Genomic DNA, 12756 nt, shown 5'->3' with positions numbered 1-12756 from the left:
CTGTGTTCATGCTGATTAAAAATACAAGATGGGGTCAAGTGGTCACGCCAAGTGCTTATTTGCTCGTTTAAGCGTGACACTTCTGTCAATTGTTTGCAAGTGTGCGTACGATTTTGATTGGGTTATTTTGTGAAGGGTTAAACTGTAACCACATAGCAAACATCAATAAATATGCCTGTAAATAATACATTAAAACATTAATAAAATAATAAATGTAGAAAAAAACATGTTGCTATTGTCAAAGCTTTGTTATTGAAATATTACAAGAAAAAATTAATGAAAATTATTTTTATTAAAGTAGAAAAAAAAAAGGCATTATGTAGTTCCGATAAGTCAGCACATTTTGAGTTTCAGTGAATGCTACACCCCAAAAACATCATTCTTAGGTGTTTTTTTGTAAAAGTAGTTTCAGATTTTGGCAGGTGTGTGCGTGATTTTGGCCCAGTGGCTTGCCTGTCCACTCAATATGACATATGAATATTGCACAAGCCATTCTCCCCTCTTCTGCCCTGCTCAATTATTCATACAATGCTCAGAGTTGGTTCAACTTTTTCTTTCACTCCAGGCTTACTTACAAATAATTGAACGCAAGCCGGTAAACAAAAGGTGTGCACCGAAAAGGTGGCGGAATGCGATGAATGCCACGAGTTCATTTTTCATTTATGCCTGCGGGATCAAGTAGTCGGTGGAGTCGTCAAAGTCCCTTTCTTCTGGGTGACTTCTTGGTGTTTGTGTTCTGCTGTGTGAGGTAGAAATGAACAGACTTACTGAAATAAACTAGCTTAATGCTAAGTTAGAATGCAGAAGGCCATTGAGAGGCTAACAAAACTAGCATCACTGTTTTCAGTGTAATTATTCTATTAGTGTTAGAAATATATTACCTATCTATTTATCTTATTTCATAAGATACATTTTGTTTTATCATTTCTATTTTGCGGATTTTCACTTATGGCATGTGTGTATTTTTATCTACCTCCACACCTGATAAACTTTGGTTCACTATCGAACCATTCCAATGGTTGCACTTGTCGCCGCTCATTAGCGTCAAATCTCGTTTAACGGCTGTGAGCTTTTAGCCCGGAAGTGTGACTCTCACATCTGATACGTGGAACCTCGACAGTCCACTCTCCTTGACCTGAAGGTGACGGCGAGGTCAGCCAGAGTCAACGTGATGGACGGTTAGCGCCATATGCGCCGGCACCGTAACCTTGTCGACAGCAAGTTAGCAAGAGCGACAGTTTTACTTTGGTGGTTTAGTTTGCCTACGCTGCAGTGTAGTCTCGTGTGTGTGTGTGTGTGTGTGTTTCGTCCATTGGAAAATGGAGGCAGCACTTTTTTTTTCATGTGAAAGCGTTGTAGCATGCTGGAGGACATCAGTGAGAAGAAAAAGTGCAACTGAGATTCCATCAGTGGAGTCTTTGAATGGAGCTGATGGCAATCTCAAGGTTGCAGGAGTTTTTTTTTTTTTCCTGCTGGTCTACTGTATTGCATTTACAAGAACAGGCTAAAACCCTTTTATAAATATTTTGGGATTTTTTTATTATAGTTTTAAATTTTGTTTTTTGAAATTTAGTTCATTTTAATTAGTTTTCTACAAAAAACGAAAAAAAAAGGAGATTTTAAGTCCTCATGATGCTTATTTGAAAATGCTTCGTTTTTATTTAGTTTTCCATAGTTTTAGGATTCATTTATTATTTATTATTATTATTATTTATTTATAATTTTTTATTTCATATTTAATTAATTTAGGATTAGTTTTTTTTGTAGTTCTCATGTGGAAGAATAAAAAAAAAAGTATTGTGGAGACAGAATTCAACCAAAAATATTATTTAAAAACCTCGATATCTATTGACTATAAATATACACAATTACTTCATAACACACAAGGACATAAATCTAAAGTTATTTCTTTGTTTCCTTATTTACGAGCACAATAACAAAGCTAAATGAAGAGTTTTCTCAACAGTGTCAATCAAACGCCGGGTTGTCATTATCCGGCCGGCCGGCCGGCCTTTATTGAACGCTGGCAGCCACATGTGTGCAACAGTAGTACGTGCACGCATTGAGTGTGTTGCAGCGGTGATTGACGAGCAGCTGCGAGCCAGCGAGCGTGCAGCAGCCACCTGACCGATCAGTAAATATTCTCTCCTTCTGCTGCCTCAGCAAGTCTCAGCGCATGGATCACATTGGCAGGCAGGCAGGCAAGCGAGCAGGGGGGGGGAAAAAGCGAACTAACTCAGGTTGGGAAAGGCTGAGAGAGCACAGCAGCAAAATATTTAATTCTTGGAATATTATGACTATGTATTCTGGTCTTGACAAAAATCTTTTTCCCTGCCTACTAATTGTGTTTTCTATGAAATGAAACAGCAAGGCAAAGTGAGCCTTGTCCAATCGGAAGGCCTGCAGCTTTCAAAGCTGGATAGAAAAAGCAAGGTTTTTTTTTTTTTTCTTGACGCTCTGTCCTTTCATTTGTGTAAAGCTTGCCGGCGTGGATGCGTGAGCATGCCACAATGGTTTCCCCGCTCGCTAACGTGATTACATTGACGTGGTGGAATGGAGCCAGAAGGAAGCAGGCTGCCTCCCCACTGAGTGGCTGCGCTTCTGCAAGTCAATAATAAACACGCCGCTTCCACCAGGAGTACATTTTCTGGTTTTATTGATCTGCAGGTGATGCTGGGACATCATTGTCACATTGCTTTTCTGTCCATAAAAGGGGTTGTCAACCAGGGGCGTAGCTAGAGATTTTTAAGTGGGGTGGCCGGGGTGACACGACGTCTGACTGAGCCGCGCCTCTACAAAATATTTCCAAAATAGACCAAAACAAGCATTGTGTAGAGTAACCGTCCCCTTTCACATGATCTCGACTCATCATTGTAATTAGCAGATAACCTTTAATGAGTCCTTGGCCCTAGCGTGTAAATGGCACATTAAATGAGACAGCGTCGCAAAAAAGACACATCATTTAAACGGCGTGAAGTGTTAAATGTGTCATGTCTTAAATGTCATCCGATTGGATAGCGTGGAGGGCACGCCGCCGCGCACTTTAGCTACGGGCTACGGGAAAAGATCACGCTGTCGCTAAGCGTCGCCGCACGCTGACAAGCAGAAGCGCGGAGGGCCACTAAAATGCGTATGACATGTGGGCAGCTGTAATTAAACACATTTGTCAAACAAGCCACTGATATACAACTATCACAACTGTTCCCTCCCCCGCGGCTCGGTAATGGTTGTGGCTGAGTTTGAATGTGATTGAATAAGCCTATTTATAAGTGGGTGTGCACACTTGTGCAACATCATCACAGGTGCTTATTTTCACTTCCCCTCTGAGTTTTTTTTTTCTCAATTGAGTTGTACAGGTCACATTAGTAGCTGGAAAGGTTTTGTCATTTTTTTATTACAAAAACTTGCATTTGAACAGGGGTGTGTAGACTTTCTATATCCATTCTTTGCCTCTATTTGGATGCAGAAAATGCACATTGATGTAGTTATAACTCAAAAGCTTCCTCTTAACATCCACCACAGTGTACTTGTTGGTACCAAAGTCAATATTTTCCCTTCAAATGTTCTCTTGATGGACCTGAATACCAAGATGGTATGAATACCTGGACCAAGATCCTGAACCCTGAAGTTTCCACCAATGAGCTTGAGGCAAAGAAATGCTATGCTGATTTATGAAAATACCCATGAATATTAACCATACAAATCTATGGCTGTCTCCTGACAATGCTGGGATGAATTGAAGTGAGAGATGGAGCAATTATTGTATGATAATGCCTTTAAAGTTCCTTATACAAGGAATAGATTTATGCACATAAATGAGCTTTCTTTAAGGGCTTATGCATTTGTCTATGCATTGGATTGGAACGAGAACGTCATCCCATCTCAAATCAGTTTGGAATTCATGCTGTCATCTCACATCAAGCTGTCAGCATCCGCATGCTGCTTGGTGACGTAGGTGCCTTCGTCACGCCCCCCCCCCCCTCGACAGCGCAGAAACTTGGTACAATCCAATTAGCGTTCTCCCTTTCACACCTGGCAAGGCTCGACCGTGAAGGTAACAAAAACTTTAACAAATAAAACTAAACACGCACAAAGTTAGCTAAATAACGTCAATTTCGGCGTTTGTATGTTGAAACGGCGAGCGTTGTGGTTACTGAGTTCGTCCTTGAAGGTTGTTTTCGTTTTTAATGCTCAAGTAAAAACCGTATAACTAAGCTAACCACAGATGCTAACGGTAGCGAGCTTTGTTTCTGGGCCTGGATGCTGAGCATGGACTCGCCAGTCTCGTCAAAGATAGAATTTGTCTAATTGGATTTGAAATTATATGATTGGGAAACATTTGTTTGCCTCTCTTGGTGAAGTGTGTGTGTGTGTCCATATATGTGTGTATCTGTATATGTGTCCTCTGGTGGTTCACCGGGCTCTCTTTGAGTGACACTTCAGAACGCTTTAATAATTCACCGGTCTCCTTTGCTTGCAGATATACTCTGTTTATACTGGCAAGGGGATTCTTGGAGAGAGCGGACAGGACACTTTGATTTCATCCCAGTCCAGTTTCTGGCAAGCACATGCATCAGGTAATACCCAAAAGTCACTTCCCGACAAAAATATTTGTGAGCGTTCATACTGAGGAAGGTTAGGAGATTCCACAGTGTCCGTATGTCCATCTGCATGTGTAGTACCAATTAATCAATTATCAAATGAATTGATATTTGATGAATCATTTAGATCAGGTTCTGGTCTGATTTATGAAGAGCTGCTGCTTTGTGCCCCAACCTGTTTAAAGATGCATTTTACTGCAGTTCTGTTCTCCTTAGATAAACACGAGGTAGAGAAATGATGTGAGGCAGCAGGGTTGCAAATCGGGTTGTTGTTGTTATAAATTTTAAACGTGACGCGAAGCATTGCGAAACTAATTACATTTGCAAGCAGTGATGAACGGGCCATCGCATCCTGTTTTTCACGGCGCATTCCTGAAATTGTTGCTAAAACTTTGATGATTTCAAATCGGTGAATGATTCTAGAGGTACCTGTGCGCCCTCTTGTGGTACTTAAGTCACTAAGTACAGTTTAGTTGTGTTTAAATTTGATCTAAGTATATAGTACATCTGCATTCAACCAAGGACTGTCTGAGTACACTTCATTTTCCACGTTGGCAAACAGAGAATCAAACTGCTTGTGTGTTTGCCCCTCCAATCCCGTTGTTTAATTAAGCTGCTAAACTTTATCACACGGCTTAAATGTAAGTGGACTCAAAAATCCGTTGATCCTTCCAAATGAGTTGACCGTCAACTAATGAACAAGTCGTCTTCTATATTGCTTTCTGCCAAATTGCAGTCGATGTTATTAAAGAGGATTAATTAGATACATATACTGTATTGACATTACTCAGGCAATGCTACAAGCTAACGTGCTAACATACAACTGGCGTATACCTGCGGCGTCCAAAGCTAAGGATAACATTGGAGGAGAAAGTTAATGTTTTATAATTACATTTCATACATTAAGTGGAGACTGAGGGTAGCAACAAAAACAACAAAACGGAGACTCTGGAGGATAACGCTGCAATAAGCATAAACGCAGGCTATGCTAACATTAGCATGAGTGCCACTGCATCTGTTTGCAGGTGTAGGGAGGACGCTGCTAATCTTTTGTAGCCAGCCAGTGGCAGCTTGCAGTATTATCTGCACTGTGTGTGTGTGTGTGTGTGTGTGTGTGTGTGTGTGTGTGTGTGTGTGTGTGTGTGTGTGTGTGTGTGTGTGTGTGTGTGTGTGGCCTCCATTGACTGCTGCTAGCCAAGCTGGCATTCATTATCAAGCAGGTAATAACACAGAGCACTGGCTCTAACTCAAGCGGCCGAGGACTCATTAATATAAACAGGCCCCTAAACCCAAACTCAATTTACTTGAAAGCCTCTTTGGAGACGCTGCTTGAGTAAGTAAAGAGAGAATTTTTTTTTTTTCCTCATCTGCGCTAACTGAGTGCACCAAATGTATTCGTCTGTATTCAGCCAACTCGCGCCGCTCTGTGCAGTCGTTTAAATCCTGAATATACCCCAACGTTGATCCCCAAACACTTAATCATTTTTAACACAATATACAACATTGCCCTTAAGAATGGGCGCAGATGGCAAAAGGGAGGGGTGGGGGTTGATTCCGATCAGGTCTTGATTCATGATTTTATTTGCAATTTTATTACATTTTTAATTCAGTGATTGGGTAACAGTTAGCACACAGCATCCGAATTCAAACTTGTTTAGCTAGCAGCTTAAAAAAACACACTTTGTCATATAGTTAGACTATTATCAAATTAAAAAAAGGTCAAAAAAGTTAATATAGATTCATTTCACCCGAGTGCCCAGTATCCATGACCTTTTACGATCTATACATCGAAGCCTACCTATAGGAACATTTTATTTTGAGCTCGAAACATCTTGAGTTCGGCCGAGCCATTAGCGAGTGTAATTAGCCCAAACTAATGTTTACATTTTAAAATTTTTGATCCTTCAAATGTCCTACACTGGCACACAAGCAGCATTGTTGGAGTTTATTGCGGTGGCCATAGCAACAGCACTGGAGAGGAGGATGAGGATTTTTTTTGTTGGGCTAATTTACCGAGTGTCCTTGCTGTGATAGAAAAAGACAAAAAGCATTAGTGATTTTTTTTTTTGGGAACCTTGCCCAGTTAATTTTGAGCAAGAGGCAAGGATGACAATTGCTGGCTACATGTAGACAAACCAAATTCAACATTGTCACCTACGGACAACTTTGATTCTTTTGTTTCCCCGCTGTCACTCTTCCTCTTTCTGAATGACTTTAGCATTTTCTCCCTTGCCAAACTTTGTTGAAGAAAAAAAAAAAGCCTGACAGGTTAATAGACACGATTTTGTGTTGTTAATTCAATAGTCATCATCATACACATCTCGGACGGTCATATGACTCTTTAAATAAAATTAGCATACGTAAAATACTGAACTGTGAACTGGATTGTAATCAAATTTGTGCGCAGTATCTCGTGACTGTGACACTTTGGGGAGGAGGAGATGCTGCTATTAGGTGGAATGTGGTAACAGGTTGGGAGGGGGGGAGCATCGGGGGGGTGGTGTCGGGATGCTGAGCTCTGCAGCGGTGAGCGTCGAGCTAACCACTTGTGAGTCCCCCCCCACCCCCTCAACCCCTCCCGACTGCATCTCGCCTCAACCCCCTCCCTCCTACATCTGTCCGCCACCTCAGCAGCCGCCTTCAACTGTGCACTCGCTCTCTACAGGTTTCCGCCGAAGCGGCTCTGGATTTCCCGGCTCCTCGAGAATTCTCTGCTTTCTGGACGAAAAGGAAGAAACGGTGGAGAAACGGAGGAAGAGGAGGTGGCCGAGAGGAGGATCTCGTAGTGACCCTGCCGTCCATCAGGTGCGTGTTCGGTCTACTTATAATTTGGGCTTGGTTTTATTTGAAATGTGGGAATTGTATTAGCATCGTCTTTATCGTGTATAAAAAAGTGGATATGTTTCATGTGTGTGTGTGCAGAATATAATTTAATGTTTTGAGAGAATTCTGCTAGACAAGCATTCTTGCAAATCACTGCTGATTTCAAGCTCGATTACAGAGCACGCTATGCTAAGAGAATTAGCTATCACAAGCTAAGCAATGCATTGAAATTCAACATGTAGGACTTTAAAGTTGCCATCCTGAGACAGGCAACTTGTTTCAGGAAAACTTCAGATCGTGCAAGGTAAACGTGCCGATGTCACAGCGTCATGCTTCAGTTTCCGTTCCTCTGCTCTGTTCTTCTTACGGCCACTAGAGGGCAACTGCGGTTTGTTGCTATGATGTGCTGCGATGCATCCAGCAGATTCATTTGGCATCTCTTGATTTTGTATTTATGACTTTCTCTGGAGTTTTTGGCTCGGCGAGGGCATGTCTCTATGAAAAAAGGTGTAAAGAGTGTTGTCGGCTAACGTTGAGCGACGTGTTTGTGTGTTGGTTCTTAATGAATTGTCACGCGCTGGCAGGGGGCGAAATCTGCTATCAATCACAGCATGGCCGGCCGGGCGGGTGGACGGGCGCTGGCTTGGCGCTCGCCTGGCAGCTTGCGTGATTGTTAGAGTGGGAATGTGCTCCACAGCAGCCAATAACATAATCACACTGGTCACGTAAGAACTCATAGTCGGTTTTTGTCCTGGCCATCTCAATCCAGAGTCTCTTAACACTGCTTGGCCATTGTTTCGCAGTCTCACTTGGCCACAATGAACATGGCGACTGTCCATCACCCATTTTAAGGATCTGTATTCAAAATGAACAACACAGCCTCTTCCAAAGCAGATGTTGTAGTACCAAAACTGACCTGTGAGAGGGAGCATGGTGCCACAGGGCATCTAGGGATAAAATTTAAGATGTTAAGTGTTAGCGCCCCCTGTTGACCAGCATCCCTTTATTGCATGGTGCTGTTTATGTTAACCAGTCGGGGATCGTGCAAAGAAAGTATCCAATCAGGTAGCAACTGTGACTCAGCTTAATCCATTCTGGTGTGTGTGACTCAGCAATGCCCCCCCACACGCACACACACGAGAATACAATGAGCTGACGGATATTCTAGTGAATCTCCTACCAGACCTGAATCGGGGCGTCAAGTCTTGAACAGTCTGTGTTGCGACGTTTGACGTCCTCGATGTGCTTGATTGGTTTTGGGTCAGGGGAACTGAAGGCCGAGTCTTGCATCAGAAGGGACCCAGGACCCGTTGTCAGGTCTGACAATGGATCTGAGGATGTCATTTGAATTAAGTCCTAACTGGAGTCACTCGAGTCCTAACTGGACAGCTAGATACCCTCGAAGTTTCACTGACTTGGCGTTGGGTTCTGATTGCGTTCCCGTTGAGCTCTCGTTTTGGTCTCGCTTTGAATATCGCTGGCTATTATCGTCTCACTCCACTTTGACATCTCCGTCCTTCGCAGTACGGCGGCGTTGGCGGTCGCCGTGTCCGCGCACGAGCCACTCGTAACTTCCACCCCTCTCCCGCCGCTCGAGTGTCATCCGTTAAACCGAGAGGGGAAAATCCAATTACGCCGGTCTCGCGCTGTCTGCCTCCCGACGAAGCGACGTTTTGATAACTTTGATTGCTCAAATCTGCTTCAATCACCGGACGCGCCCACAATGCCTTGCCAGCGTGACGGCAGCGGCGTTGAGTAGTGGAGGTGATGCAGGTCTTGGCTCCGTATATCCTGACGGGAGAATCCCATTATCTTCCGTTTGTAGCCGCCACGCCGCTTCCGTCCTCAGATGTCGACGCCATGTATGAATGAGCAATTTAAATGCACATATTTCTTTGGTTGTGCTGTGTTTTTTTTTTTTTTTTTTGCGCGCCACTGTATTAATGCACATATTTATTATCGGCAATCTTTGTGTCCTTTAAAAGGATCCTTGGGTGTGGTAAATAATACAAAGTCAATGAAAACCAGGAGAGCTTTTGTCCCCCCGTCCCCCTTGGTGACTATAACGAGAGCTCATTTATCTCCATCTCGGCGCAATCTCATCATCGAGGATTGCGGCGGAATCAGGATGATTGCGTGTATTATATTTAGGCCACGGTCATTTAGTGTGTGTATTTGTTTGTGTGTGTTTGTGACAATGCTTGTTTAAGGCTTACAAACAATGCGCCTGTTGACGCACCTGTTGTGTTTGATCAGGGAGCAGATAAAATGGGTCAAACATGATCGGAAAAAAAAAACGTGTTTTGCACTGAATTAGCGACCTGTAAGCAGAACGGAATCAATTAACGCAGATAAGTTGGGACTTAAGGAAGACTAAAGGGCAGTTTGGGAGCCCGCCTTTGCTCATTTACTGCGTTTATGGCCCCTCAGTAGGAGAGTCTTGCATTGCTGCAATTACTAGCTCCGCCCACTTTCTATAATAAAGCCATTCCTACATTGGCACAAGGCGCAATAGTGTCATTTTTTTTCTTCAGGATGTTTCAAAGCAACACACAGTCTGGCTTTTATCATTACCGGCCAAAGGTCGAGTAATGTTAGCATAAGCCCCACGACACCTGCGCGTGGCGGAGCCTCCGTTTAAGAGCTTCAGAGTGCTCTCGGGGAAACGATGCTTGGCCGCGACCTTGGTCACTCACCACGAGGAGTCGCTGATTGCTGCTTAACTCTGACAGGAAGTGGCATCACCTAATTTGGTCGAAAGGCTTTTATTCCTCTCTTCAGATAGAGAGGGTGATTATTCTCACCATGCCGCTCCCCAAGGGAATGCAAAAGATGCTGGAAGCATATGTGTGCGCTTTTGGTAAAAATTTGTGGGGATGGCTCTGGCTTTATTTGTGTTAGAGTTGTAACTTGAAATTTTATAAATATTTTATTAATTTATTTATTAAATTAACTTATTTTTTTATATTTGATTTATTTTTTATTACATTTATTTTATATTTATGAATTTATTAATTTTAAATTTCGTTTGGAGTTTCGAGATGTGCTTAGTCGCTGTTGGTGTTTAAAGGCTGTGTATGACTTTTTGTTTTTATTGCATTACATTTAATATCACTGTCTTTGTGTGTGCGTGGATTATTTTTGGCTCCCGCTCACACGTCCGTCCCGATGTACTCGAAGATGCTTCGCAGGTGATTGCCAGCCGGCGATATTAGCGCAAATGTAATAACTCTGATGTTTTGCCTGCCGAGAGTCACTCCTCGGCAATCACATTTAGTCAACACAATCACTATCCCGCCCGCCACTCGGCGGGACACGGGCCGCATGCACCATTTTTCATTTCCTTCCGAGCGTCACAAGCACGCTATTTGTCGCCGCGATGAATCCGAGGCTCCTTACAGTCGGGGCGGGAGTGATTGCGCTCATGTTTTTTATTGTTGTCGTCGCCACTGCGCCATCTCGGTTTGTTTGTGTCTGAGATGCTACCGACGCGTAATGAAACGGCGCTTTGCGTCTGACTTGGTCATCGTTGTAAATCGCGCGGGTTGTTTTGGCGCCCTTGGGGCAAAGTAGCAATGAAAAGCTTTGACTTCACGCGTCCGGGCCGACGCAATCGGAAATCAATCCGACTCGAACGATATCACTGAAAACCTATCAATCCACATCATTCCGGGATGTTCGTTCAGGTGAAGATCGATTTATAAAATGATGACTTGGATAAAGTGCTGACAAAAAAAAAAAAGCAATAGAAACCTTGATCGAAATGCTTGGCCGTCTAGTGTCAAACTGCTAAAGTTAGCATTTAGCTGACATGGACAATTTTTCATTTAAAGTTTGAAGAGAATCGACCGAGAATCCGTAAAAGGAGATTGACACGATTTGTAACATTTTCCAAGACTTCCAATTGTTACTTCTCCGAGCTCTTCTGTCAGGGTCGGTCGGGTACTGACCCTGCACACGTTGGGTTAAAGAAAGTTGGCCTGAAATGCCCGCCGTGATGACATTTCAAATAAAGCTGCAGCGGCAGCCTTGGTAGGAAGGGGGGGGGGGAGTCATGAGGGAAATGGAGCGAGGGGACTATATAGCTGAGGTGGTGGATCAATAATATGCCCTCTGATCCATAACATTAATGGGAGGGAATACGTTATTACTGTTAAGAGGCATTAGGTGCACGGGGCGCGCGCAGCCACGGGACGATACATCACGTCTGGGCGGCTCGCCAGAAAAGATCCTCCTCTCCCCTCTTTTAACCTTGGGAAACTCTGCAGAGCTCCATCTCCTCCTCCTGTCCATTTCATCTTCTCTCCTAATATCCTGATTGAAGCGCAAGGAAACGGACGGAACAGCGGTGGAACGGTTAGGAGGTTCCGCGTTCGAGTCCGTTCACGTCTCAGGCCCAGCCGTTCAACATATTGAAACGTCGGCGTCATCAAAACCGGAATGCAAAATTGCATCAGTGCGGTTTCTATTTGCGTCACGGCGGCGGCAGAGGGGCAGCGGCGTGCGCCGTGAATATCAATATGGAAGGATGCGTGTTTGCGCAGCTGTGTGTGCTCCAGTCGGGTCACGTTTTGAATACAATAGCACCAATGCGGCTAGCGTCCTCTGCGCGCTCAAACATGTCTGATCGGGAAAATATGAAACAATCACACATTAGAAGGACTGCAGCTTTAAATACATCACGGTCCAAGTCCAAGGCAGAGTTTCCGATCCGGCCCTGATGTTGGATCGTCTTGGCTCGCGCCGGTCACTCGAGCTTCTGTTGCCTGACATAAATAGCGTCGATCTATCACCGTCACACGGGCCCTCGGGTGCCGGCTTGTCATGTTGAGCCTGCTTTGCAGAGAGAAAGATGGGAGACATTTTGTGTCCGGTGCCAATTCATTGCCTTTATCTGTAAGCCACAGAAGAGCAACCCAAAAAAAAAAAAAAAAGATGGCCCTCTGGACTGAGCGGACGCCAGATCAAGGCGGCCTTGGCTGCACAGTCGGTCTGATAACAACCTTCTATGTCACATTTCATTTTTTTTTTTCTTCAGAACAATTTTACAGATGTGTATTTTCTCCAAACAAGTTTTGGGGCCACCCTTTTAAAGATGGTGTGGCTGGTCCTTGATTAATAAGTTGGACTACATTTCGTGTTTCTCAGATGAGTCACAGTGTACTCAGAAGAAGAAGGTGAAAATGCATTTTTTTGTAGAAAGTTTTTTTAAAAAATGTATTTATTTTCTTGTCAGCCTTCCCTGACTCCTAATCAGCGGCTTTTCGTATCTGGGCCGCCCTGCGTCCTATCTGCAGCCGCACTCTGGACAGATGGAGTGTTTTTTTTTTTT

At 43.6% G+C, this 12756-nt stretch overlaps 1 protein-coding gene across 1 annotated transcript in view; it reads left to right on the top strand.

The window, feature by feature from the left end:
* Nucleotides 1-4003: 4003 nt before the first annotated feature.
* Nucleotides 4004-12756, top strand: part of dab1a (DAB adaptor protein 1a) — an 89735-nt gene continuing 80982 nt past the window's right edge. The window contains exons 1-3 of the mRNA XM_049725468.1: nucleotides 4004-4054; nucleotides 4481-4577; nucleotides 7267-7406. The gene's annotated coding sequence lies outside the window, so the exon portion shown is untranslated. The remainder of the gene's footprint in view (nucleotides 4055-4480; nucleotides 4578-7266; nucleotides 7407-12756) is intronic.

This window comes from Syngnathus scovelli, chromosome 10, assembly GCF_024217435.2.
Source record: "Syngnathus scovelli strain Florida chromosome 10, RoL_Ssco_1.2, whole genome shotgun sequence".
NCBI lineage: Eukaryota > Metazoa > Chordata > Actinopteri > Syngnathiformes > Syngnathidae > Syngnathus > Syngnathus scovelli.
The sequence above is the reverse complement of the archived record's forward strand: the minus strand, read 5'-3'. Positions and strand labels throughout refer to the sequence as shown.